The sequence below is a fragment of the Strongylocentrotus purpuratus genome, unplaced genomic scaffold (genome assembly GCF_000002235.5).
Source record: "Strongylocentrotus purpuratus isolate Spur 01 unplaced genomic scaffold, Spur_5.0 spur5_scaffold_6, whole genome shotgun sequence".
In the NCBI taxonomy this organism is placed as follows: domain Eukaryota; kingdom Metazoa; phylum Echinodermata; class Echinoidea; order Camarodonta; family Strongylocentrotidae; genus Strongylocentrotus; species Strongylocentrotus purpuratus.
Genome location: NW_022145612.1, coordinates 44,027,794 through 44,054,445, shown reverse-complemented (window position 1 = coordinate 44,054,445; position 26,652 = coordinate 44,027,794). Strand labels below are relative to the sequence as shown.

At 37.8% G+C, this 26,652-nt stretch overlaps 1 long non-coding RNA gene across 1 annotated transcript in view; it reads left to right on the top strand.

Annotated features, from left to right (window-relative positions):
• The first annotated feature begins 13,129 nt into the window (after positions 1-13,129).
• Positions 13,130-26,652, top strand: part of LOC105440448 — a 43,819-nt gene continuing 30,296 nt past the window's right edge. The window contains exon 1 of the long non-coding RNA XR_971646.2: positions 13,130-13,579. This is a non-coding gene — a long non-coding RNA (uncharacterized LOC105440448). The remainder of the gene's footprint in view (positions 13,580-26,652) is intronic.

Below are 26,652 nucleotides of genomic sequence, written 5' to 3'. Positions count from 1 at the left end.
ACGTGAGGAGGGTAGCAGAAATACGAGTAGCCCTCAGCAAACCTATACAAAATCTAAATTGATCGTTCCTTCAACAGTGTTTACTGATTGGTTAGTGAGCTGTTGGTTGGATGGTTTTTTTTGAAGTTTTTTAGACAAATTGTTATGATCGAATATATAATATGTAATTGACCATTAATCTCTGAAGTCCATTTAAAACTGTTATCTTAACGAAATAGTAATGGTTACTAATTCTTGTTAAATTGTGGAACATCTTGGCAACAACAGGCTACCGGGCTTGCACCGCTGTTGCTTTTATATATTTAATTTATGATTAATCGTTTGCGTATAGCTGATTTCCTCAATTGTTTTTCTTTTTCTTTACAGCGAATCAAGGATCAAAACGTAACCTTTAATCTGTTGATATTCTACATCGATATCATACATTACTACAAATTACACAATTCAATTTTGGGAAACAAAATTTGTAATGGTCTTTGTTCTACGATGCGGAAAACGGCCTTTCACGATTTTCATATTTTTGAGGGTATATTTTTGTCGGAAAAGGCAATTACGACATCACATTTCCCGGTATTGCTAGACGTACACATTCTTCGAAGGAAATCGATATCGACGCTGAGAGCGGATATTATCGGAGACGTGAATCGTCGTCTGAGCACCTTTAATATATTGCAATCGAGAATCATGTTGAACATGGGGGAGTCGTCGCGGAATCTTTATCGAAAGGCCACGACGATTAGGAGTGCGTGAGATGACGATCGAAAGTCACGTGCGCCGACGAGGGAGACGGGAATCAAAATATGAAAATTAGGGTCTGTGATGAATTTAGAGGCAAATGAGGAATACTGAAATAACAAATTATATTTATTAATTAGAAAATGCATGAGGAGCGCAAAGGTGTGTGATTTATCTCAATATAGATTACTTGCAAATCAGTCTTGGTAGAGGTATAGGGGAGAAGTAGTTCTGTAATTTCACCTAAGATTTGGATACAATACTGTTTGACAGGACAAAAAGGTATGGATAAAATAATCGCTCAAACAGAAAGAGGGGAGGAGAAGAATCACAACGTCAAGGCCTCACAGGATCAAAACCTTGAGTTCTTCCAGCCCGACAGGAATACATCCCACGACCAATTGCTTTCTCTCCCTCTCCCATCTCTTTTCTCTCTTCCTAATAGTAATTCCGTCGGCGGCGGGGGCTATGAGAGCCTAAACGGAACGTGAAAAGACAAAAGGCCATCGCACGGGGCACGAAAGATGCCGTCCAGGCGGATGAGAGCAGACTCGACGGCGCCACCTCGCCACGCGCGCGGAGGCCCGTCGTCTCGCATGCACATCAACACACGGGTAGCACGCAGCCAGCGACGCACCAGCCGGCGTCGTCCGCTATTTCGTCCTCGCCGGGTAAAATGCGTCCGCTAATACCAATGGCAGTCTTCTGGCGCCAGCCTGGGTTAAAGGTGTCTTACCAATCTCATGAAATGCACAGATCATACATCGCGACAGAAATCACGCAGTATCGCTTACTGCTTGTGATATGGGCATATTTACTTGGATATGAGATGAAACATACCCCGGCTCTTTTTCAGTTCAAAACAATGCATGCCATGTTCATGGGTATGTCGACATCAGAACTGATAAAAGAAGTATTATTTGTCTTCTAAGTCTAATATTGTTGAATGATTGTTATCATGATATTCCATTAAACTATACCAACTAAATATTTTACCTGTCTTAATATTCAAGTAAGTTAATAAATATTTCATGTTTCCAATCATTTCCAATAAGTATTCAAGACTGAGAGCCAAATGATCTTCATTCGCGCTTCTAAAACATATTGTGGTAATTAACTTTTCTTCATATTCGTTCTTTCTAAATTTCCTGTATGAAATAGAATTATAACACCGTACAAATTCATCATTGTATTAACTTCATTGAATAGCTTTCCTTCTTCAAAGTGAAAAAATAATAATATAAGAAATGACTTAAATTAGAGTTTCACAGCTATATCCCCCCCCCCCCACCAGATTGATGTATAATGCATTTTGTGATACCACAATGACGTCTGTTTGCGTAAAGAATATGAAAGACCTGTCCCATAATAATTTGCTACAAAAGTTGCTAAGAAACGGATAGTAGCATTAAGAGCTAATGATCATCATTTCTCAGCACTGGCGACTGGTAATAAACCATCTGACGTGCACGACGAATGATTATCCCTTCAATCATACACGTACTGACTCCTAGTCTAGAATTACAAGACCTTGGTGTCCGAATACCACGAACAGGTGATTCGAGATGGAGAGAGGACTAGGACACTACATCCAGGCCACATCATGCTCTTATTAATCGGGTGTCCTATAGACCCAAACAATCCTGTGACCCTTCCCTTCCCATGAAGTTCATGAACAGAACTATAACACAATTTCCTTGCGAGATTTAATCAACATGAAATATAATTTATATTAAGATATTTAAATATTTTAAATATTTTCATAGCTATATTGAAGCCAGTTTCGTTTTAGTCATTGCCGTAGAACTGAGGGGAAGACGAGAAAATGAATTACATTTTATATTCTTTTCTGAAAATCAGATACATGCCACTCCGTATACAGCTTGTAAATTAAGAGTTAGTAACCAATGCATTTCTATGAATGGTAAAAGCTTAAAACCCTTATTAGTAGATCTGGAAAAAAAAAAAAAATAAAGATGCGAGAAAAAGACGAAGGAATTAAGAACGAGACAAGATGCTTTAAACACACTTATTCAATTTACTTATTTTTAATTTATAGGTTTGTTTGTGCTATAATTTTCCATTCCAAATATTACATCTTTACAATATCTTCAAAATAAAGCTGATTATAAAGACTATCCGTGCACATACACCTTCCATCAAGCAGCACAGAGCGATCTTCTTCGGAAGCCAGGCTGATAGGGGGACCATTATCGCTAGTGGGAGACGTTCTTCTCTCTCGCACGACTCCGGCGACAAAAACAAAGCTGCCCGACTCCGTGGCGCCTCGTTAATAAAATATGGAGCGACACCTGCGGCCGCCGTGGAATTGAAATTACAGGCGGTACGGTGAGTTTTTCTCTGTTCTTTCCTGGAGGAGAATATTTCTTTTACCTTTCAATGCCAAGGCAAAGGTAAAAATGGCCATCCTTTGTGCTCCCATGCATGCAGACAATATGGTATCACATATCATTTTTTAATGATTCATCGTTCATACATGTCAGCTATAGGGCCTATAAATACTATAGCACAGGTAGATTGTCCGCTGTGTGAAACTTATTTCAGGTGTATAGAGATCGGAGAGATGCTTACAAAAGCATTTTTACAATAAAAAGATGAATAATAACAAATGAATCAATATAAAAGCATGAAATGAGAAATTACTTGTTTTGTCCCGATAAGCAATTGCATTGCATTTACCCTACAGGCTGGTGATGAAAGGTAAAGCATTTCTTGAAGCAACACACATTTCAGAAAATCAATACAGTTGTTTCAAAACTTCTATTGGAATACACAAAATGATAAAGATGCCAAAGATGCGTGTAGGAAATCAATGAAGAGAACAATACCACCGTTTGAAATTGAGGAAGCTTTGTCAGAATGAACATGCGTGGTCTAACAGTAAATACTAATAGACAAACCGAATTTATGGGCCTATAATCATAATGCCATATAGTAAGTAATTATTCTGTGACTTTTACACACCTTGTGAGATAAAAGACATTTAATGAGTGAGTGACATCGAGAAGGAAAGGCTTTAATCACTGACGATTAAGATATGAGAATTTGATAGTAATCAGGGAAGCAAATAAAAATGCTGGGGATTTTTCAAAACATTTTATATTGAGTTTAGTTTCTGTTTCATTTTCATGTCTATCAATATAGATCGTGAAAATTAAGAATAATTATTTCCTTGTATTTTGGTTACATTGTACTCTAATCCCATTTTATAATTCAAGAAATTAAATTTGATTTGGATTTTCATTTTGTTTGTGGAATGAAAATTAGCACTACAAAATTAATGTTTGATAGAATCGATATAATATTTGTTCTAAGGATTGTTACAAGGCCTGAACGTGTAATCATGATCAGATAAAGAATCTGAAATGTGTTCTCTAATAGATGCCTCTTTCATTTTTTTCCATTTTTTTATTTGCAATGTATTGAAGTGAACTGATTTATCTTCAATGGTTTTAAATCAAAACATAAGGAAAAAACAGACGTGGGAAGGTAGCCTCCCCTTTAATGAACTAGTCAAGAGTTCGTTTATGTATGTTTACTTTTGCAACGTTAATTTTTAGTACAACTTACAAGTTCTAATAATTATCAAAAGGTATATAATGTATCGTTCTGTCAAAATTATAATTATACAAACTGATCTACATTCTACAAAAATATAGAAGAAAGAAAAAAAAGTCACCTGTTCTACTTTCTACAATGGAAAATAGAAAGATATACAACGGCACACATTCATAAGGAATTTTGCAAACAACATTTTACAGCAAGCTCATCCTTTTAATACGCAGATGCGTCGTATGAATACCCATCTTTTTCATGCTGCATAGAACACAACTTCATTACGATCAAAGAAATAATGACAAAATAGCAACAAAAAATTATACACTTTCAAACAAAGAACGTGGAATTGAAAAGTTTGGTGTGAACAAACAAGGTTGGCGGACAATAGAGCCATGCTGGCGAACCCCAGCGCCAGGTGGACGGGGCAAGGAGCGCACAAAGCACCGGTGATGATGGCTTCATCTCAATACCAGCTCAGACACGTCGATTTAAGTTCTTCTCCTAAATCGTTTATCTTAATTCTGAAAATAACATTTCTCTAGATCTAACTAAGCATCAATGTCCAAAATCTGTAAAACATAAAGCCACAGAGAACTATATTTGGAACAAGCCTCACAACACTGCTGTAAGTGCTGCTTGTAAGTTTCGGAACGATGGTTGAAAGGTTCTTTCTCGTGGTAATTGGAATCTATTTTGTATTCCATAATGCATAATAAAATCAATGGATCGAAACTATCATTGATGGTTGGGTTACTAAACTGCAAGCATTGGAAATTGATAACCAAGAAGTATGCAAAATGGTATATGATACGATATTAATCGAGTCAGCTCAGTATAAAATTGATTATACGCTCAATTAAAACTAAACTCACCATTTTTCTTTGAGGATTCGCTTGCTTTCTCCGCTTGCACCTGATTATAGCGGAATCTGCCATAGTAGCTCCCATACGTAGGTATGTTCCAAAACACAAGCCAGTCGGCAGAAGAAGGCAGAATCCCACAGTCCCAAATATCAGAGATTCTGCGGGGCCTAGGAATCACCAAGAGTTAAAAATCACATAAAGGCCAGATAGCGAGGTATAGAAGCTTAGGTATAGACGGTATGGTATACCAGGCAAGTTGTGGGAGGTTATCGGCCCTTATCACCGATCGCGAAGCTTGCTGCTAGCACACTGAAAGCTGGCTGGCGCCTAGCCGACCATCCCGGGTGCGCGACCGCCAGTCAGTCGCTCAACTCTCATCCATTACGTCACGTCAAGGGGATTCACGCTCCAGCGGGCCCTATCGCCAATCAACGCATGTTGTACACCGCTCTGTCTATCTTTGTAGTAGTATTCTACGCACACACACGGATATTTTTGTATTGCCTAAACCGTTGAGTGTGTGTCACACTTCGGGATTTGTGGTCAAACCGTGGCACGTGGGCCTTTGTTTACGTCGCGCGACTGGCTCTTCCCACAGCTTACCCATTACACACACTCTGCACACACACTCGATAGAGTCACTGGTTGACGTGCCTTGGGAAAACGCTCGTAAGGGATCATCTCAGAATACAAAATCAAAGAAAATGACATTCTTCTCATACCGTCTTTTGAAAATCCGTCTCCTGGTTTTCTTTGGAAAGGAGGCGAGGGTGCGTTTAAACAGTCGAATATCAAACTAAACTTCTAAAGTCTGAAGAATGTAAGCGATACCTCTTTAGTTTGAGCCCTCAGTTGTCATTTGCCAAAAGTTTCGAGCAGGTATATGAAATGCCGAGAAAAGAATGCCCCACTGCATAATAGCAAAGACTGTCTACGATATCATACAAACTTTAAGTTATTAATTGTTTTGAGATTGACTGTTACTATGCCTACTATATTTTACTACTGCTTCTTTACTACTACTACTACCACTACAATTACTACTACTACTTCTACAGTTCTACTACCACTACTACTACAACTTCTACTTCTAAAGGTAGTCAATTTCGCTTGCATGCCTAAAACAACATAATATAGAGATATCTTTCGTCTGGGGCAGAAAAAAGGCCAACATTAAAAGTACTCCCTACAATTTGGAAACCGATATCTGATGATATTCGACCAATCATCTTATCTTCTTATTGGATCACCGTCCAGCAGATTCGAAGTCCAGCAAATTAATGCCTTGTGACTCATCTCTTCTAAAATCAATGCATGACTATTTCACGAAATATCAATCTCGCAGATCGATTTTAACCACTAATCCCTTGTAAAGTATTTTGTTCATGAAATCAGAATGGCTTCATTTCAAAACTGTTGATTATGTTAAATAATCACAAATGACGCCATATAGACCTACCTACTCGGTTCAGTTATGACAATAAAATGGCTAATTATTATTTGGGGGTCATTTTTTTAATCTAGAAAAGCAATTTACTACAAGTACTGATTTCTTAATGTAGACCTAATGACCTATATCATTTTTTGCGAACTGTCTTTATAATCTATTGTATAAAAAAAGTTTCATACGCTCAGACTTATCACAGAACTTTGAAGAAAAAAGACATTTGTCTTTTCTTTCCCAAGCTCTCCTTTCAAAATAATCTTTAGGTGTTGCTAGCCTTCTGCATGGAATTATTCAATTATCAGATTCTGCCATTATTGCTCTTCAGAGGGCGCAGGTTTATGACTTTGAACATGCAGCATTCCGTGTTCTCAGCCCTTCACCGTACCCATGCATGCTCAGACGGAAAGAAGACATTAATCCTCTCGTTACCATGGTTACACTGGTGACGCCCTTCTTATGAAGAGAATTATCTGGCGCCTGTGCATTAAAAGTTAATAATCTCCGTCGCGCTCGTATCTTAGCGGCGCGCTGATTAGCATTCTAATATCATACTAATCGACAAATTATGGGTAAATTTGAAGGAACCGGTTAGTTATTTTTGACCGACGCTCCTAAGTGAATTTCGGGACGTATTTTTCTTTTCATTTTTGTCGTCATATATAGAGCCACGAGTTAGAAAGTAGCCTTGAATGTAGACTCGATAGGGTGTTCAATTATTTTCATTTTTCAACTGGTCATTCGACGAGAGAAGCCTTATTATATTCCACAGTGGACTAGAAACAGTAAATATATTTTCTTGCCATTGAACCTTTTGAATAATCTGATGACCTTTAACATTAGAAATTTTAAAAGAACGAAACAATACCATTGAAAGAAAAGCTATCCGGTGAAGAAGAGGGGGAGGGGGAGTCAGAGAGAAAGAGACAGCGATAGACAAGGACAGATACAGAGATAGATACAAGCAGACAGACATGCAGACAAACAGATACATGCATAATTATACAGGACGGTGCAGTGTATTATACTTCTTGTTTCTTCTTGCATCAAGCTCTTGCGATCTCTTTCACAGATTTAGATCAATAATTTTTGAATGGGGAACATTCTGGCATTCTGGTATCATCAGCAACTTCTATAAATCTACACCGTCCACTCAATCATTGTATCGTTGTAGTTTCAAGTCAGATAAGACCAGAGATATTTTGTAAGGTTCGAAAAACAATACGAATTTGAGCCATAAAATCGATTATTTTTACTCGGATAGGTTGACGAAATATTCATGATTAGTTGATTACAAAAGCCATCGTCGTTGTCGTTATCCTACTCATGCGCCTAATGGCTGATCACGATTCGTCCAGCCATCTCAAGTAACCAAATATACTGTCTTGATCGAAGAAGACGTGACTCGCAAGTTTGCAACCATTCCATGCTCCCTAAGCACGTCGAAGACCATCCGTCCCCGCTGCGGCGTGAAAACCATCCATTATAACGACGGCGCCTCTGCCCTCCCCAGTCAGCTTCCACCGTCCCCGGGTCGAGACAGACAGCGACGCGCATCCCTCCTAACACTCCGCGTCGCCATCGCTAAAATCTTGCTCGGAGCCATAATCACGAAATCATAACTCATAAAAACTATACGAAATGACTGCGATAGCAAGAAAAAATATCTATATCCATTTACTTTGGAAGTGGGTTCATTTCTGTTTCCTTCTTCGCAGAGAGCCATGGGACCTATAGGTTTGAAAAGTAATTTGTGTAAAGTGAGGCGTCGAAATGCGCCTTTTAACTCGAGACAAACTTTTGGAAGTCAAATTGTCAAGATTCACAAAAATAAAAGAAACAGAGAGAGAGAGAGAGAGAGAGAAAGGGGTGGCTGGAAGGGATAACGAAAAAGAGGTGGTAGCATGGCGATTAGTGAGAAGAAGGGTAAGAAAAAGGGGAGAGAGCGAGTGAGGGAGTGAGGTAGAGAGAGAGAGAGAGAGAGAGGAGAAAAGGGTGGCTGGAAGGGATAAAGAAAAAAAGGTGGTAGCATGGCGATTAGTGAGAAGAAGGGTAAGAGAAAGGGGAGAGAGTGAGTGAGGGAGTGAGGTAGAGAGAGAGAGAGAGAGAGAGAGAGAGAGAGAGAGATATTGGGATTTTGAGGGGGGGGGGGTATGGAAGGGGAGAGGGAGAGAGAAAGTGTGTGAGTGAGAGAGGTTATTTTATATACCTATAGGGCAAACGTTCACGTAAGGGACTTTGTTTTTTTCCCCTTCACATGAGGTATAAAATAATAAATATTCGTATTACTTTCTAATAATGCTACTTTTTGTGGCTGATTTCACAATGATAAAAGTCATGAGAAAAGCAAAAACATTAGAATTACACAATTAATTTTGTACAATTGCTTATAGATATCGCTAATTTTGATTTCCCCCTTCTTCAGATAGACAAATTATTACGAGAGAAAAGGAGAATGAAAAACAAGGGATGGGTATTGAACTTTATACATCAAAGTCAATGCCAAACTAATCAAACTGCTCAAATATCGGGCCAACAAACTTTGTGTGAAGATCTAGCAATAATAATTGTCTACTAACTTCACCCTTTTAACCAGGGATAGTGTAGCTGCATGTCTCTGAGTCTGATGTAACGCTCATCGAATACAATATTATGTCTCCTTACACGGCAAGGCCAAGTTCTAAAATAATACTGCGGGGAAAGAATGACAATTATATCAAATCACCCTCTGAATCACGATGTCGGCGGCGAGGCGGCGACAAAATGTGGCTACATGGTTATGGCAGCCATCTTTCCGCTTTGTCTGTCTTGATCCCAGTTGATCTGATTCACTCTGGGTTTTGTCTTCGTTCACCACAGACAAGATAATACCCTCATATTGACATACACTTTGAATCGGATGTCATAATTCGATGAGAGGATCACTCTTGTAATATCCTCGTTTATTACCATCATGCCTGGCTGTATATAATTATTATACTGTAACCACATTTTTGGTGTTTTGTTCTCATAATCATGATGATAAAAATATGGAGTTTGACCCGCGTCGCGTCATGGACAAATGGACCCGAGTCTGGTGGTCATTATGGTGTGCTTACTGCTGTAGACGGATATAGGCCTCTTAGATATTACATTCATATTTGCCAAAATTATCTAATTGTCTAATCATATTTACATTCCACCCCCCCCCCCCCCCCCACTCTCTCTCTCTCTCTCTCTGGCTTTATTTTGTCCCCTTCATTTTCGGAGAGGGTCAAACTCGTTTCATGAAAATCCCTTAAATTGCACTACAATGTTATGGAAAGAAATGGAAGTATATTGTATATAAAGTGATCAATGTTTGAGTTTTGATTGATACATAATAATTTATATAGGCGTTAACATCTCCTTTCGTATTTTATAGTTCTCATAGTTAGAGAGTTATAGGCTTATATAACCTGCTGAATACTGTAGCCTACTCAAGTCACACAAACGATATTTTAAATTCGAAAAAATTAATTAATAAAGGTCCGGAGTATAATATACAGCGTTTAACAACCAATAAAGGCCCAATAAATACATTTTACAAAGGCCCTGAGAAGGACCCTCTAAAAGATGAGATAACAAGCTCACCACGAGGCGCCATTTTGAGGGTGTCCCATTGTAATGTAATACAGTGCATGAAATATGGCTTTCCAAAAGAAAATGAGTAAAGGTTGACTTACAATTTATTGTTGGACAAAAAATAGAGAATGACTGAAAAGAAATCGTTAATTGGAGATACGTACACATGCCGGACTGGAATAACTAATTTATTATGCTCAATTTGACAATGAACATGACTCGTGTTGTAATCATTCAAACAGTACGAATGCTTACAATATTTTATTGATCATTATTGCAAAATATAATATTTTTCTTCCGATTTTTGAAAAAACATGTATTGACAAAAATTCGTAAACAATTTTGTATTAAATGTTTTCCAGCTTACGTAAATTAATGTTAAAATCATCATTTTTTCAAAAGGTAAGATCTATGTATTAAAAAGTGATTATTTTTGTCTTTTTCCTCTTAACTATCTTGCTTTAAATCTCGCCATCGTCATAAGAAATATAAAGCAACAATCCCAGGTGTATTTTCATTCCGCAATTATCAATCGATATCTTTGAATAAAGCTTGATTGTAGACATTGGCTTAGAGGCAATAATTTACCCTTTTTATGGAGAAAAGTTTGTCATAACAGCGACAGTGTTTTATGCGGCCTGCAGCTTACTTTTGTCTGTCACTCATTTTTTCGTCTCCAGACAACCTCGCTCCCAAACTTTCTTTTTATTCAAATACCTCACAGGCTCTCACCCCTCTCTCATCCCACGCCTAATATACCGTCAGCGGCAGTCCGGCTGTGACTGCAGCGGTGTGCTCGAAGGGTTTCATCGGCTGGCGAGCTGGCCCATATTCGAGCCCTCTCATCCCTTACATTTCGTCCAGTGCTGCTGTTATTGAAGTCGGCATGCTTCTCCTGTTTGGTGAAACAATAGCCGGGTACTTCTCCCGACACTTTCGAACGACAATTCGGCGCCAACCCCATCTAATAAAAAAGGAAAAGGAAAGCAAGAAGAAAAAAAAGATGTTGCCATCTTGGCCTGTACTTGTCCTTTGGAAAGGAAAAAATGAAAATGAGGAGGGAGAGGAAGAAATGAGGAAGGAAAAGAAAAAGGAAAGGGAAAGGAAAGTGGACATGAAATAAAAGGAAAGAAGACAACCAAAAGAAGCCAAAAACGAAAGAGAAAATAGAGGCAAATTTGAGAAATTGGAAGGGAAGGAAGAAGAGGAAATAATAGAATAACGATAATTTTTTTTAACATTTAGAAACATAATGATTTTAGGCAGTGAAGTGCCTGAATACCTCCATGATTATAATAATGTGCTACAAGGATATCTATTTGACAGCAAGATGCTCGAATGTATCTTACCTTTTTTTTAACTTTGAGATTACATTTTTACAAGGCTGCGTCATTTGCTAGGAACATAATTATTTTAGGAACAGGATGATTCTGGCCAACGAAATTTCCGAATAATTATCCTCATATTCATGTATCGAGGTACAATCAGAATTGCTTGCTTCGCTCGCTTGCATGTAAGCTATCTTCAAGTCAAAAAACCGAGAAAAAAAAGCGGTAACTACGGCGTTCGTTGCTATCTTTATCATCATCATCAATATCATCAATATTATCGCCACAATCATCATCACCATCAACAACTTCTTCTAACGTGTGTAACTTATTCTTATACGTAATATTGTTTAGTCGCTCCTGGCAAATTTTGGTTGCCTGGTTCACCCCACATGGACCAACCCCTTCCCCCGCCATGTTGTGTTGTTGATGTTGTAATTTTTAAGGTTTATTTGCGTTTATCATTCAGGAATTAATATTTACTCCATTCAGGAGTGAATATGTACCGAGAAGCTGGATAGCCTAAACCCTAAAGACCACTCGCTTTTTCTTTTTCTTCAATTCTCAAAGATTGTCGGAATATAATAAATGTGAAATTAGAGTTAAGAATAAGGCTAATTACCCACACGGCCACACCTCTCTTTTATTGGAACAGTTGATAGACAATCGGCACTTATTCGCCCTATTCTCATGGTTACAAGTAAAAAGTTCGCACCACGGTATGAGCATGAGGAGTATATGCCACCCTATGAAGTTGGAAGTGGATGTCTGAAGATAAGTGTTTACAATCTTCAAGTTTCAAGTGGGCCGCTTTGAGGACTGTATACATATGAGTTGAAATAGAAGTGTTTAGGCATCTTCGAAATCTTCATCTGCACATGGCACTGCATGGGCTTAGGAGTAAAATGATACAATCTTCTCCCATTGCTTCATGTAATTGCTGTCTTTCCTCATAATAAAATTAGGTTGGGTTAAACTTTGCGACATAAGAGTTTTCTTTTTCACGACTAAATCCCGATATCATTTTTTCTGTTTGTGTGTGTGGAGGGGGAAGTTTGATCATCAGGAAAACAAATATAAGCGAAATCAACTGCGTCACATGCTTGCATATTGTGGGACCCACCCCCCGCCCCACCCCTCCCCCAACACTGCAACAAAACATGGAAAAGCGAAGGGGGAATTGTTACAAGGATGACGAAACTCAAATTTGATAAACTATAGGCCCTTCTAGGGTAATAATGCAAGAAAATGAAAATGAAATTAAAGAAAATGTAGGCCTACTATTGACTCAAATATATCAAAATATATAATTTTTGGTGTCGGGGAAGGAATATTGAGTTAACTTTAAACAGTGGCAATTGCATTTTTCATCGAGCTTTCATTGTCGGCCTATACCATGAGGTGATCTTGAGCAGCACATGTGTAAAAAACGTTTGAATATGACCAAGAAAAATTCAGAACGTACCGGTTTCTTCTGATTAATTATTGGATTCTTACAGGCAAATTTACAACCCCTCCCCCCAAAAAGAAGCTGCTCATATTCGTAGATGGAGGTTCTTTTGTGTCTATCTACTCGCATTCCTGCTGTATTTATTTTGTATTATCATGTTGCAATTAACGTTTTAATATTGATTTGCCCTATTTTATGAATTGTGATACTCTTGATTTTTAACGACTCTCCAATTAATTGTTAGTATTGTGATTTATTTTGATTCAATAAAACATAGGCCTACTTTTTAAAAAAATTCTGTGAAAACCATGATAGCTCAAGTTAATGAATGTGGTGCGCAGACAAACGATTCAATCTTTTAGCACTTCATAAGAGTATCGAAGCTGGCCGAATAATCCGATGGGGACGGATCGATTCCCTTCCTCTGATACGATACCACCTGTTCGTTTAATACCTGGCGTGCCTAGATCGGCGGCACGCGACCATTATTTCCACCTAAATAAGCGCTTTGTAATCCTCTAACAACTGTTTGAGGGTTATCTGCTTTGTGCACAGATGAAGTGGATTCGATTTGAAGGTAAGCAACTCGATGTTTGAGGCCATTTATCATGCTGATGTTCGTAATTAGGGATCGACAGTAACTTGCGATTGTTAGGTCCAGTGACTTTTGTGCACGAATCCCAGGCCATTGCCGAGTTACGCTAATAACATTTAACCATGTATTGTTTGTTGCGTGTGCTTGTACGTGTACATACACACGTTCACGGAGCTGAGCATTGTATTTCTCGCTGTATTCTTTTAAAAATGGCTTGAGAGCCCCCCAAATGGCAAGAGTCGAGTCAAGGCCAAGACTCTAGGCTCTTTGATATGTGAGACAGAGGCTGAAAGCCCACTCATGTATCCAATAATAGACATACAATTGGTGCACATTCAGATAGGTTCAGAGGTTAAAAGGATTGTTAATGGCATCTATGTAAATTAGTTCTGGGCTCTTCTTTCTCCATGAATTCAAAAGATTCTTGTCAGGCAAATGAAAATTCTTATTTTTTTAGCCTGCCCTGGAAGAAGAGCAAAGGGCATAGAGATGGTAAATTGTTAATATTCCACAATATTGATCATCCTTTAATTAATGACATCTCTGCAAACACTTTTCAGAGGTATTTACCGGGTACTAATTTTAAAATATATCCTGCTTCTCTCCTGGACCCTGGCCCTGGTTTTACACCCTGGCCCTGGTCTTGCACCGTTTCATTTTAATACATGCTCTGCATAATTTATTAGCATCTCTATAGATACAATTTACTATCCATAAATCAGATGTTGCTATATTTGCCAAACCTCTGAATATTGGCTAAAGAAAGTCATGCTCCGCTGTTCCGAACAGCTGAACCAAATATCTTGTCACAGCATGTAATGAAAGAATGTCCATTTATTTGAAGCACTAACAGAATGGCCTATTCTAAAACCATCATTATGGTTGCATTTCCCAGCTGAGTAAGAATGGCTGGCATGGAAACTATAAGTTTTGGCGATGTTTTCCTTGCTAAATAATCAAATACAAATACTTTCAATATTTTTTGTTTAACTGGTTGGCAAATTTTTAATAAGATTATCAGCTAATTTTTGTTGGGTTTCCTTCTCTTTAAAATTGGAAAAAATGTTCAAAGTCTTAATGAGAATGTCTGGTATATGTAAACTGCATTCTCTAACACAATACTTTTCAGATCCCCCTTTATCTGTGACCATACTCTTGCCAGAAAATGTTACAGAATTAAACAATAATGTCCAAGTTATGTTGGAAGCTTGAAATCACACGCAATATACTTTATTGGCAACAACATATTCTATGCCCACTGAGATTGACAAAAATAGAATCCCCTTTTTGTCTCATCACATTAACATAGATAATTGGGAAAAAATACCAAAACAGAATTGTTCTGTCTCATGTAATTTCATTGGGACTTCCTTTTTATCTGCAAAATGCCAAATCCTCCTGTGTACATGTAGATGCCACAGGCAACATTTTAACAGACAATAGTGACCGCCAACATTGTTGCATTACAAATAAAGGTATCGGTACTATTTTAAATACAGGGACAATATTCAATTAATATTCAAAAAGATTGTGGACTGAGATAATAACCAAGGAAACTGAAATTCGATAGTATTATTTATTTTTATGTGTTTCACGTATAGAAATCAAAGAAAAATATTGGGTTCTTCTTTTGTTAAAAATTGCACTCTAATTTAAAATCTATTTGCTTACAAATTCTGTTTAAAGTAGTGAAAATAGACATTGAATTCCACCACTTATAATACTTGATAATTGCTTATCTAGAAATAAAACCTTACATTTTTAGGCGCTATTAGTATTAGCTCAACACAGCTTAAGTTTTAGATAATGCAGCAGAGAAAAGGACGAATGCTGCTTTTTTATCAGCATTTCTTTGACTTATCAGTTTGCAATACAAAAAAAACAAACACCTTATGAACAGATTTAAATGGAAAAAATATGTATATCATTTCTAAACATAGACATTGTTGCAACTGTCAACTAACAGTCTGGACAGATATCAAACAACCTGATTCATTTTCAAACATTTCTCCAAATTTGAATATACAAGGTATTTGAGTATTTAATACCAAAGTACATGAATCTTATTTTGAGTCTTGTGGCTTGGAATTGTGCTTTTGTGACTCCCATTTTAACAGCATATAACAGGTTTATTTCAACTGGATTATAATTCAAAGTCCGCATGTTTCCTTGTAGAACTGAGCCGCGATTGAAAACTTCCACTTGACATAACCTGTCAGATATCAGGGGGGAAATTAGAAGAACCTTGACACAAGTATGACTTTGAGCTGGGATGTTTTCTTACTTGAACTTTGGTTTGGCGAGTACCCAAAATTCTCATGATATGGGGAGAGATAGTGGTGGGGTGGGGGTGATGGAGATCGATGTAGGGGGGGGGGGGTTCAAACAGATCAGTGGGTGAGAAAGGAAATCAGAAAGAGAGAGAGAGAGAGTATAAAAATGCACTTTAGTCATCCATTTTATTAGTGAACTCTGTACGTCATGGTTGGATAAATTATTATTAACTCTCTAGTGCTGTCTTTGAAATAATGGCATATTTTGTATTTTCAAAAGTTGAGAAAAGTTTTTGATTTAAAGACTAAGTTATTTGAAGTCGCCAGCATGTTCAGATTGACTTAGTGGGTAAAATATGTCCCATGTTTGAAAGGTTGGGCTCTCCAGAGAGCCAAATTTCCGATTTAGTCAGGTGAGCCGCATGGGAATCAAAGTTGTGAGCATACTTTGAGAAGTTGTCAAAGTCAACTAAGGGACAGGAGCGTGAAGCAGGAAGACTTGCTTGCGGCTTCAGGAGGTCTCTATTAAAACCTTCCCCAAACCCAATTGACTCATCAGAACGAACAAGAGAGCTACATTGGAACACGCTCAAGATTTATGTCTTAGTTAGTAGATGTTATGATTGTATTTGATTTGTAGGCTTATTGCTTCCTCCCTCCATCTCGTTAAAAGTTAACGTATTCATTTTTTCCCTGGTTAATGAGAGCGTAGATACCTGCAAGATTTTGAAAATGTGTGCGTGCTAAGACTGCGTTTGATGCGATTATTTATAGTAGTAGGGGTAAATTGGAAAGGAAATGTATCAACCATGTTGACACTTTTCTTCTCTCTCTTTTTCTTACGAGAAGAGAGCCCAACCCCTGGCAGAGTGATGTCCACATGGGATTCCAGCTTCCGCCTCTGAGGAGCTGGTTGTCATTGAGGAGAAGGGTCTTGAGGCTCAGCGGCGCTAAGGCAGGCGGCACTCTGGCGAGTGTGAGGGTGTCTTAGCTTCTCAGTTTTTCATCTTATTCCTTGGTTTCTATGGAAGGTCAGAGTCTTGAAGGCGATGAGGAGGAGGAAGTCATTGGCTATGTTGTTGACAGCCCAGTGCTGGGATGTGATTTGCCATGCGTGCAAGTGATAATTACCCACTGCACTTGTTTGGTGATGTTGCGAAGAACCGTTGCGACGTGTGCTCATTACAACCGACTCTCGTGTCGCCAGTGTGTCTACCTTAGGTGAGTCACCAAGACTCTGTAGTCTTAGTCCTCTAAAGCCGTTCTTCCTTGTTCTCCCCTCTGAGACGCTGAGAACACACTAGGGCGCGCCGGGGAGCAGCATTGGAAAAGTGCAATCAGACTTGCGAGATGGCAAGCTCTTCTCTCAACACTTTGACCTTCATGCCTATCCTTGCTTTAGCTTGTGCACGACAGCCTGAGTTCCAAACGGGGTATAATCCCTCGTTAGCTTAGAAGATGGCTCCATTCTAGTCCTTTCTGTTTCCAATCTGTCCCGACTGGGGTCCTATTGCCTGCCCCTTGACCCTGTTTCTCAACACAGCTGTAGTTGTTTCCCCAAACAAAGACCAAGCAGAGCCCAAATGATCCAGTGAAGGGTAATAGATCTTATTTTCACGCTGCAACAATTAGCTCATGAGATCCCAATTCAAGAGCAAGCTCTTGTTGCCAGTGACTTTGGCTATTCCTGGAAAGCTTGTTGATACCTAGGTGTACTGTATGTAAAGCCAGGTGATTTGAAATGAGGCTTTTCCAAGGTTGAATTGAACATTTATAGCCTGTGATAGATTCCTCAGATTCTCTGCATCTGTATCTTCTTGAACTAGTCATTCATCTACTTCAGCCTTTTCATAGAAAAATTGAATGAAGAAGTGTATTTTGCTTACCAATTCTGGAATATTAGCTCATAACTGTCTAGCTCGCTTCTGTTGATGTAATTTTGTGTAGTTGCTTAAATTTGGTTTGTTGTTGACCTACAATTCTGAGTGCAATTCTTATTTTAAAGACTAACATTCTAGAAATTGAATTACGAATCTGCTAAAATCAACAAATTATGCAAAACTTAAACCAAATGCTAGTTCAAACTACCTCCACATGTCGAGAGAGAGAGTATTAGAAAGGTCATCTCATTTAAGGATTTCTCTTTTTTCCATTATCAGCAGAATTAACAACATTTGGGCCAATTAATCTAGAAGTGTAATCAAATTATCAATGTGTGCAGGCAACAGTGTATTCTCTGGTGGCACAATATGAACATCAAAGAGAAGGGTTTGTGACTCAATGTTGGATAGGATGCTGAGAATTTTAGTGGAAAAAAGTTTGCAAGCATCTGTAAAATGAATTATAAATTGATATAATAACAATAATATTAATACCGGTATTAAATATTAATAATAGTAATAATAAATATGATAATACCAGTAATGACAATAATGATGATGATGATAATGTAATTTTATATACATGTATTATATTGTGCCCTCACATGTATATCTCCTTTCTAATTTGCAAATCTCCTTCCACATCTTCTTCTCAACCCCATATGCAGCTCATCCTTTTGTATCAATATCTGTACCCTGATCTTTCACTTCTTTTTTGGCATTGTCTACTTTTTGTATTTTGACCATGTTCTCCTATCTTTGTCATGTAAAGTTCTCTCTTGTAGTGTTTTCATCACTGTGGCATCTCCTTTTTTCGTATTTCTAGTTCCTTTTTGTAGTTACGAATTTGTTAATTTAATTACTCATTATTCCTAACTTTTATTTGAGGGGTCCACAATAGGGCTGCGACAAGTAGCACGGTTGACAATTACTCGAGTACGATTACTCGTAGTCAAATATTCGGCCGTAAAAAAAAAAAAAAAATTCCCAGGCCGACGGTTAGCTGTCCCAGGGAGAGCGGCGGCTGCTGGCATGATGTCGTCGGTAAAAATGTTTCCCAACTCAAGCACTGTCAAACTCACCACTCAGAAACTGGGACCAAATGTCCAGATTTCTGTTTGGACTTGGAGGAAAATGGATTATTCTGCCATCTTTGGTTTTTAAAACAGCATTGTTTACTGTTATTATTATTATTAAATCAGCGCCTTCATCTGCAACTCGAAGTAAAATTGCATGCGTTTTTCGGCGATGGACTTGGGATACTGCTCCAGTGGTATGGTGGTGGCAAAAAATTTTTTTTAAAAAATCAAAAAAATCAAAAATCAAAAATCAAAAAAATCAAAAAAATTCAAAAAAATTCAAAAAAATTATAAAAAAACATGGCATTCGAATATTCGAGTATTCACTTGTAAGCCTGGGAGTGTACTCGGGTACTTCATTACACTGTTGTGCACAGCCTTAGTCTACAATTGTACAAGCATTGCTTTATGTGGACCCCTCTGTTTCCAATATGTATTCCTTATTCCTATTCCATTTTTTTTTTGAAAATGATTATAACTGATTTGTAATGTTTTGGTGGAAACAGAAATGAAATTGAAATTGAAATTGATAGTTTAAATATATTTATTCAAAAATATGAATATCAGCCCAATGGCCAAATCTTACCAAAGTAATTACATGATTAAATAATATCCTAAGTAGAATCATAAAGATATAAGTAAACATTCTTTATGCAATTGTAAATTACTCATAAATATACTTCACATATTTGAATGTACCATTAAATGTGTTGTACATTTTAAATGTACAGATGAAGGTTCTAAAATAGTATAATGGGATGTAAAGGATATTAGGAGAAACTATGGTAATTTAATTATGTAATGCCAGCAACAATATAGATATCATTTACACATTTGCTCTTTGCTCAGTTAGAAAAATTGATCTGCAGAAGGGTCTCTTTACAAGTTAATTTATGATGTGATAACTCATTAAGGAAGACAAACTAAAGGAGATTAACAAGGTCTCTAGATTTTGCTGTATTTAGAAAAACCTTAGTTTGGTTAAACTTCAAAATTTAATTTTGCACCGTGTTCTTTTGCGAAGAGTTTTGATATTTGAGAAAAAGATTGGACTTATGTTTTTGAATGACTTCTGTGCAGGCTATGAACATTCTTTTGGCATGAACTTGATAATATACATATAGCTAATAGGACTCACTGTTGAAGTTTAATAGCTGTCTCTTAAAAAGTTAATTCCAAAGATTAATGATAAAGAACCATTCTTTTAACAGTATAGGTCCCTGCATTTATCTATGAGTATGACTCTTCGTGCAACTCCCTTGTTGCCCATTCCTCATTGAATACAATATCAAGATATAACATTTAATTTTCCATGATCAAATATAGCCTATATAACATGGCATTCGTTTTCAAACTAGTATGTCTATAGGCCTGTTTTCATCAGCTCGAGTTTGCCAAATGACCCGCTATTTTCAAACTCAGGATAAAGCTCGAAATTGCGTCTTCACCAGACCGAAACGCTAATCACATACTAGCTCAGGCAGGCGGAAATATATGTTTTGGAAACAAGGCTAAGATTTCTCGAGATATTTTCTTGACCAAATATCCTGTTAATTGCATCTGCGGGCTGATGAGGACCGATCATGATAGTTAAAATAATGGGGTACTTGGCAAACTCCAGCTGATGATGACAGGCCTTATGGGCCTCTCATTTTGCCTACAAGGCTAGACCTGATCTGCCCTGATTTCCAGTGAGGAAACAAAGACAAGAGGCACACATCGGGCATTTAAGGTGAATCCTTTAGCATGCTAGAAACACCTGTTGCTTGCTCAGTCTACTCCAAACCGCAGCCAAGAGAGGTGTGAAATAGGGCCATGATTCCACACACGGTACAACTCTCAAAGGGGCACAGTAACATTGTTCAGGTGAGAGAAAATGGTGCTAGATGTACAATTTAAGATAGTGTGAAAGTTTGAGTGAAAACAGACCATTATTAATGATAAAAATTGGGAGAAAATGTTCTGATCGATTCCTTAATTCTCCCAACTTTATCATTACAATTTTTATTACAATTCAGGTGAATGTAAATTGTCACATAGCAATGAGTTGGCTATGTATACCATTCCAGACATTTTAAGTGTTGAAAGATTTTTAAAAGCCGGTTATGTCTAATTTTCATGGAAAAACGGGTGAGAATTTTTTTAAATGGTTTGGAGATATTACTGTTAGAGGGTGTCGCACAGTGAAGCCTTCAAAGAAAACCATAAATATCTTTGTGGTTTGAGAATTTTTCAGGAATAAATGTTAGAGGGTAAGTACAGTAGAAGGAATATAATAAGTAACATTTCATACACAAATTCCAGTATTCCACAGTTTCTTTTACCAACCTTCAACAACAGGTAATTAATGGGGGAGGATTAGAACAAACACCTCTTAGTTATTTCATATGAAATTTCTCCACTTTAATTGGGTGCTCTTGTTAATTGGTAAAAAATGCATCATCCAGCCTTACCAGATTATGTAGAGAGCAGGGGCGGATCCAGGGGGGGGGGGGGCAGGCGGGCCCCTACCCTGGCCCCCCAAAAAAGGAAAACATAAAGATGGTAACAACAATTTTACCTTTAAAAAAAAGATGGTGATGAAGATGCTGGGATGAGCCTACAATGACCTCATTTATTGCTTTGGATGCTTTCTAACATACCGGTAATAGTTCTTCATTAAATATTTTAATTCCATTGTTAAACCCGTGCACACTATACAATATAACAACGATCCGATTCGGAAGAATTTTCCATATGATTTAATATGGACATTCGAAAATGTAAAATCTTAATGACCGAGGATCTGAAGAGTCATATGATTAATAAAATGTAAATTCAAAGGGATTTCTCGCTTTTTGAGGGGGAAAACCTAAATTGGCTCAGAATCCTAGTGACGTCGGACCAGTAATGTCATTGTTTGAAAATGATTATAAGGCTTGAATACACTCAAACTCTGGTTGTCAGTATTCTTGTCATTCAGAAACTGTTTCCATATATATAATCACCATTTCTTCCAAAAATTGGATTGCAAGAGGACCGTGAAGTGTGTGCTAGGCATTTAGTGGTAATATTTCAAATACATAGTGTATAAATAACAATACTGGCAATTTTTGTAATTATTTAAAATATAATAAAACAACTTGAAAAAGGTGAGGTACCTCGTCAGTATATTTTTACTAGATTAGATTCTCATTGAACTGTATTCAGAAGAAGTCTCAGATTTCAGGTATTCTCTGCTTTTAGGCATGAATTCATTTACCTTTTTTTGCATTATATTTTATCGTTGCACAGCTGGCATACTTGAGTGCCAAATATCAAGTCTATTGTTTTCGCAGACAAAGGTGTGATTCATTGCTATTCACCTTACCCTGCCTGTAGTAGCGCAGGTGTAGAACAAGGCCAAAATTATGAGGATCTCTTTGTGTTTTCATTCCACTTGTAAAGTGTTCAGTTATTCTCCTGCTGCCGGATATTTCACATAGCGACAGTAGTCAAATTAATGGATGCTATCCCACCCCTGTTATGAAATGCAATTGAGCATGTTTTTTCTTTGCAGAATGCAACATTTTTATAATGTTTTTGGCATAATTTCCATGACAAGATGAAAATTCCATCTTGAAATTCATCAAAGCATTTAACATTTCTTCATAAAGAGAGGTTCAAGACTAAATTCTATAGAACTTTTATGAGAAAGGGAAGGGGGAGGGGAGAGGAGGGGGGAGGGGGATTTGTTAGAGGTCATTTTTTAAAAATTGGAAATGCTTGGACCTTCTTGCCATGTAGTGCTTATTTACAGGGGAAAATGATATATAGAACGTTTCATTGTCTCACTGGCAAGATGTACAAACCCAAAATATAGAGGTATTAATGACAGGATGTACAGCTTTGGATAGCATCGACTGAAAACACAAAATTGTGACCTGGATTCTGTTCAAATATTCCCCCCTTTCCCAGTGAATCATACCTGTTTAGTTTTGTCTCATTGAGTAAAATTTTGCACAGGTGTTGTTATTACTCATGTCGGCAATAGAATTGCAATATTGTTTGTACAATTCCCTTGTTGTGTAAATTGTGAAGAAAAGTGAAGAATGAGTATTAAATAAATGGTGTTTTGGAAAGTCTTTCAGACAGCTAACTCAGCGTGTTTCGTAATTTGATGCTTTGAAAATGAGTGGGTGTACCGTAGAAGTTCAATGTTTTGTAACAGTTTTCTGAGTCATGATTGGGACCTAGGGGTACAGATCACCTGGCTTAATTGCATGATTTGCTTGTAACAGTACCACAACCTGTGACACTTAATGACTGTGAAAGTGATGTGAGGAAGGGGGCGAAGGATGACAGGTGAGTGGTGTTCGCTTGTGGCAAGAACGAAAGGGGGATAAAGGAAAGAGACTGAAAGGGGAAAAGAACAATCTATAGGAAGAAAAAGTGGAGAAAGGGGGCTAATTGTGAAGGTAAGGTTCTAGACACGAAATGACTTTATTGCATTTGATAATTAGTGTGTTACAGTCAAGGACTCGTTATATGTCATCTACTGTTATTAGTATTTTAATAGAGAAAGGGGAGAAAGGAGAGAAAGGAAGAAGGGTTAGAGAAAGCGTGATAGAGAAAGAGAGAGAGAGAGAGAGAGAGAGGAGTGGGAGGGGGAAGAGTGGGAAAGAGATGTACAAAGTGAGAGGGTATAGACATAGAAAGAGTGGGAAGGGGGAGAGAATGGAATACAGAGATAGAGGGATTGACATTATTTTAAAAGAAGTAGAAAAAGGAAGGAAAGTCGAGGCCAGATCGTCGAGTGCCTGACAGACTCACCTGGTATTATAAAGATTGGCATCTCATTACTGTAGACCCTATGGCATCATTTGATCCTATAACATATTTATATTTGACAGGTACTTGTGTGCTAATCATATGAGTAAGAGGAAGAGAGAAAGAGAGACAGAGACAGAGAGAGAGAGAGAGAGATAGGGGGGGGGGGAGAGAGAGAGAGAGAGAGAGAGATAGGGGGGGGGGGAGAGAGAGAGAGAGAGAGAGAGAGAGGTGGGGGGGGGGGGGGAATTAATCGTGATATGATTTGATCACCTGTTGTAATTTACAGTGTGAATAGGTGGTAATTGGTCTAGACCCACAGGCGCCAGCTAATGGTATATGACAGGTAGCGTGTATGCTGCGACACATTACTAGGTCTGCTTCGAAAGAATGAAAATGGAAAGAGAATGAGAGAGAAATGAAGAGAAATCCAACAAAAAATATGCTAGGAAATATGTTTGGGGTAGGGTAAAAATAATTTGTAAGTGAAATAGCTGTTTTGACTTGTACAAAATTCATAGTGACTTGAATCAAACCCTACAGTGTAAACCAGTGATAAAAATAAAAGTACTCTAAAATAAGCCCCCACTATAGGCTGACCATATGACTGTCCTCCAAGTTGAATTTCTAATAGTAAACAAACCATAAATACAACACTGTCTGTAGCTCTACCTGACCCTACTACTAAACCTAAACCCAAGCTTTAAACCATATGTCTGTGTGGATATAAAGCACAGAGCAGTGACCGGATAACAAACTGACCAAACTACCAATCTGTTATTTTATGAATTGTACGCAAATTCATAGTATCAACATTTTTCATACATTAGTGGTGGCTACATTACAGTAATCCTACCGAGAAAGCATAGCCTACATCCCAGGACTCCAGACCAATATAAAAGATGAAACTCTTTTCAAGGGTGTATTTGAACGAAGCTACCTGTGATCAGAGTTTTGTTTGTTCCGCACATTGAGAGAAAGTTTGTCAAACTATGGCTCTTTTTGCGTTATAGGGTGGCTTTTTGAAATGTTTAGTGAGCAAATGGCTGCAAATCCTCATCTACAAGATGGTGACACGACATTTGCTCCTGCGACAATTGCTCCAGGCTTTATTTCGTCTAAGATGTAGGGTTAGGGTTAGGGTTTCAATAGGGTTTTATGTTAGGTTTAGGGTTAGGTTTAGGGTAGGGTATAGTGTTGAATCCAGGGTTGAAGTTAGCCATTCGATTAGTGTATGAAATTTACAGCGGAGCAATTGTCGCCGGAGCAAATGTCATGGAATCCTACAAGATATGTGCTACAGATGAGTTGAGATCTGTCACTGCTATATTTGTCTTTACCTGTGTGGACTTTAATCATTAACTTGCTAGTTTTTCACTATCGAAAATGCTTTGATAACCGGTATAGAAAATGTTCCCATATCAATAGTGCTGTGTCAATTTCAAGGCGTATTATAAAAGGCTATCTGAAAGGATATTGTCACACTAAATTTTAATTTTAGTAATTGAACATTGTCATTGATTCAAGCTGAAGTATCAATCAAACTTATTACTTCAAAAACTTTAATTTCTTGTAGTAAAGTTTAAACAAAAATTTAATCCTGAAGTTTCTTGAAAAATAGAAATTCCAGCGATCTATTGGACCACCTTTAATAATCGTCCCCATCCGACTGATCTTCAGTCATGTTGTCATATTCCCAGGCTGAGTAGGTTCACCTGACTCCCATTTCTGCAGATCGCTTCAGGCTGCTTCGGTCTGCTTCGGGTATCCACGAGGAGGAGCCCTCCCGTTTAACATCTCAAACAATGGAATTATAAGATCCACATCCATTTTTTCCATCATAACAAAAATTTATCCCAACAAATTTTGATGCCTCTGTCTCCTCCTCATCGTCGCCCTCCTCCTCCCACTTTCCAGCCCAAAGCCCGGCCAGCCCTGTCACTCTCTCCCCAATCAGTGCCAATTAAGCCACGCTGATCAGGTTGACAAGCTCTTGGTGTAAGCTGTCGTTTAGCCCCAGGGCCCTCGTCGTCTAAGCTTGACGTTCGGCCGTCTGGCGGACGCCACCCTAAACGCTGTCACATTACACCTCTGTGTGGATTGTGATTGCTACCAGCACCATCTTCTTTCTCTTTACGTCAGGGGTGATAATTGCTCCCGGTCTTTGACTCTCTCCATCTCCCTCTCCCCTCATCTCCCTCTCTCTCTCTGTTTGTTTTTCTCTCTCTCCCTTTCTCTCTATCTGCAACTGTATCTCACAATCATTTTTTTCTTTTATCCAATATTTCGAGAGAGCTTTGGTGTTTGTGTCTTAAATTGCAATGTCTCTATTTTGATATACTTATTTTTTATCTTTCAACTGGGCTGTATTCTTTTCAGTACATCTTGCCTCAATGTATCAACTAGTTTTATTCCGCTGAAACTTTCAAAATATATTTTGTTCGCACATCATCCTCCGCCATTGTATCCTGGTCATTAAAGCTTAAAACTATTGTGTTCTATCCTTGGATGTGTTTTTAACTGGTATTATTGAATAAACTTCATAATTTCTCATTTCTTTTGACTTTTTATTTGTGCAATTGTTTCATTATCAATTAAGAATTTTAAAACACAGAGCATTTCTCTTCAGTTCAGAATAGGTGATAAACATTAAGCTGATAGTCAAATTACTTCTGTTCTCCACACCAGATGGATGTGCAATTGGAAGGCCTTGTTTCTTCTTCTTCACTTTTGTACTTTTTGATTTCATAGTCATATTAAGTTCATATAGATAAGATAATTTTCTATTGCAGATTTTATATGATTATTTGGTTTTTACCACACATACAAAGTTAGAACAAGTTTTCCATGAACATATGAAAGCTAACAATAGGGGTGTGGTTTATGTGGCGAAATAAAGTGCAGCAATGAACCTCAGTTTTGTGAAAATTTACCCTAAATCGATATTCTAAGCTCTCTAATATGCCTCTTAGTAGTACCCACAGTATTATGTATAGATCAAATTTTGTAATTACATCATAGGACTGTGGGTATGA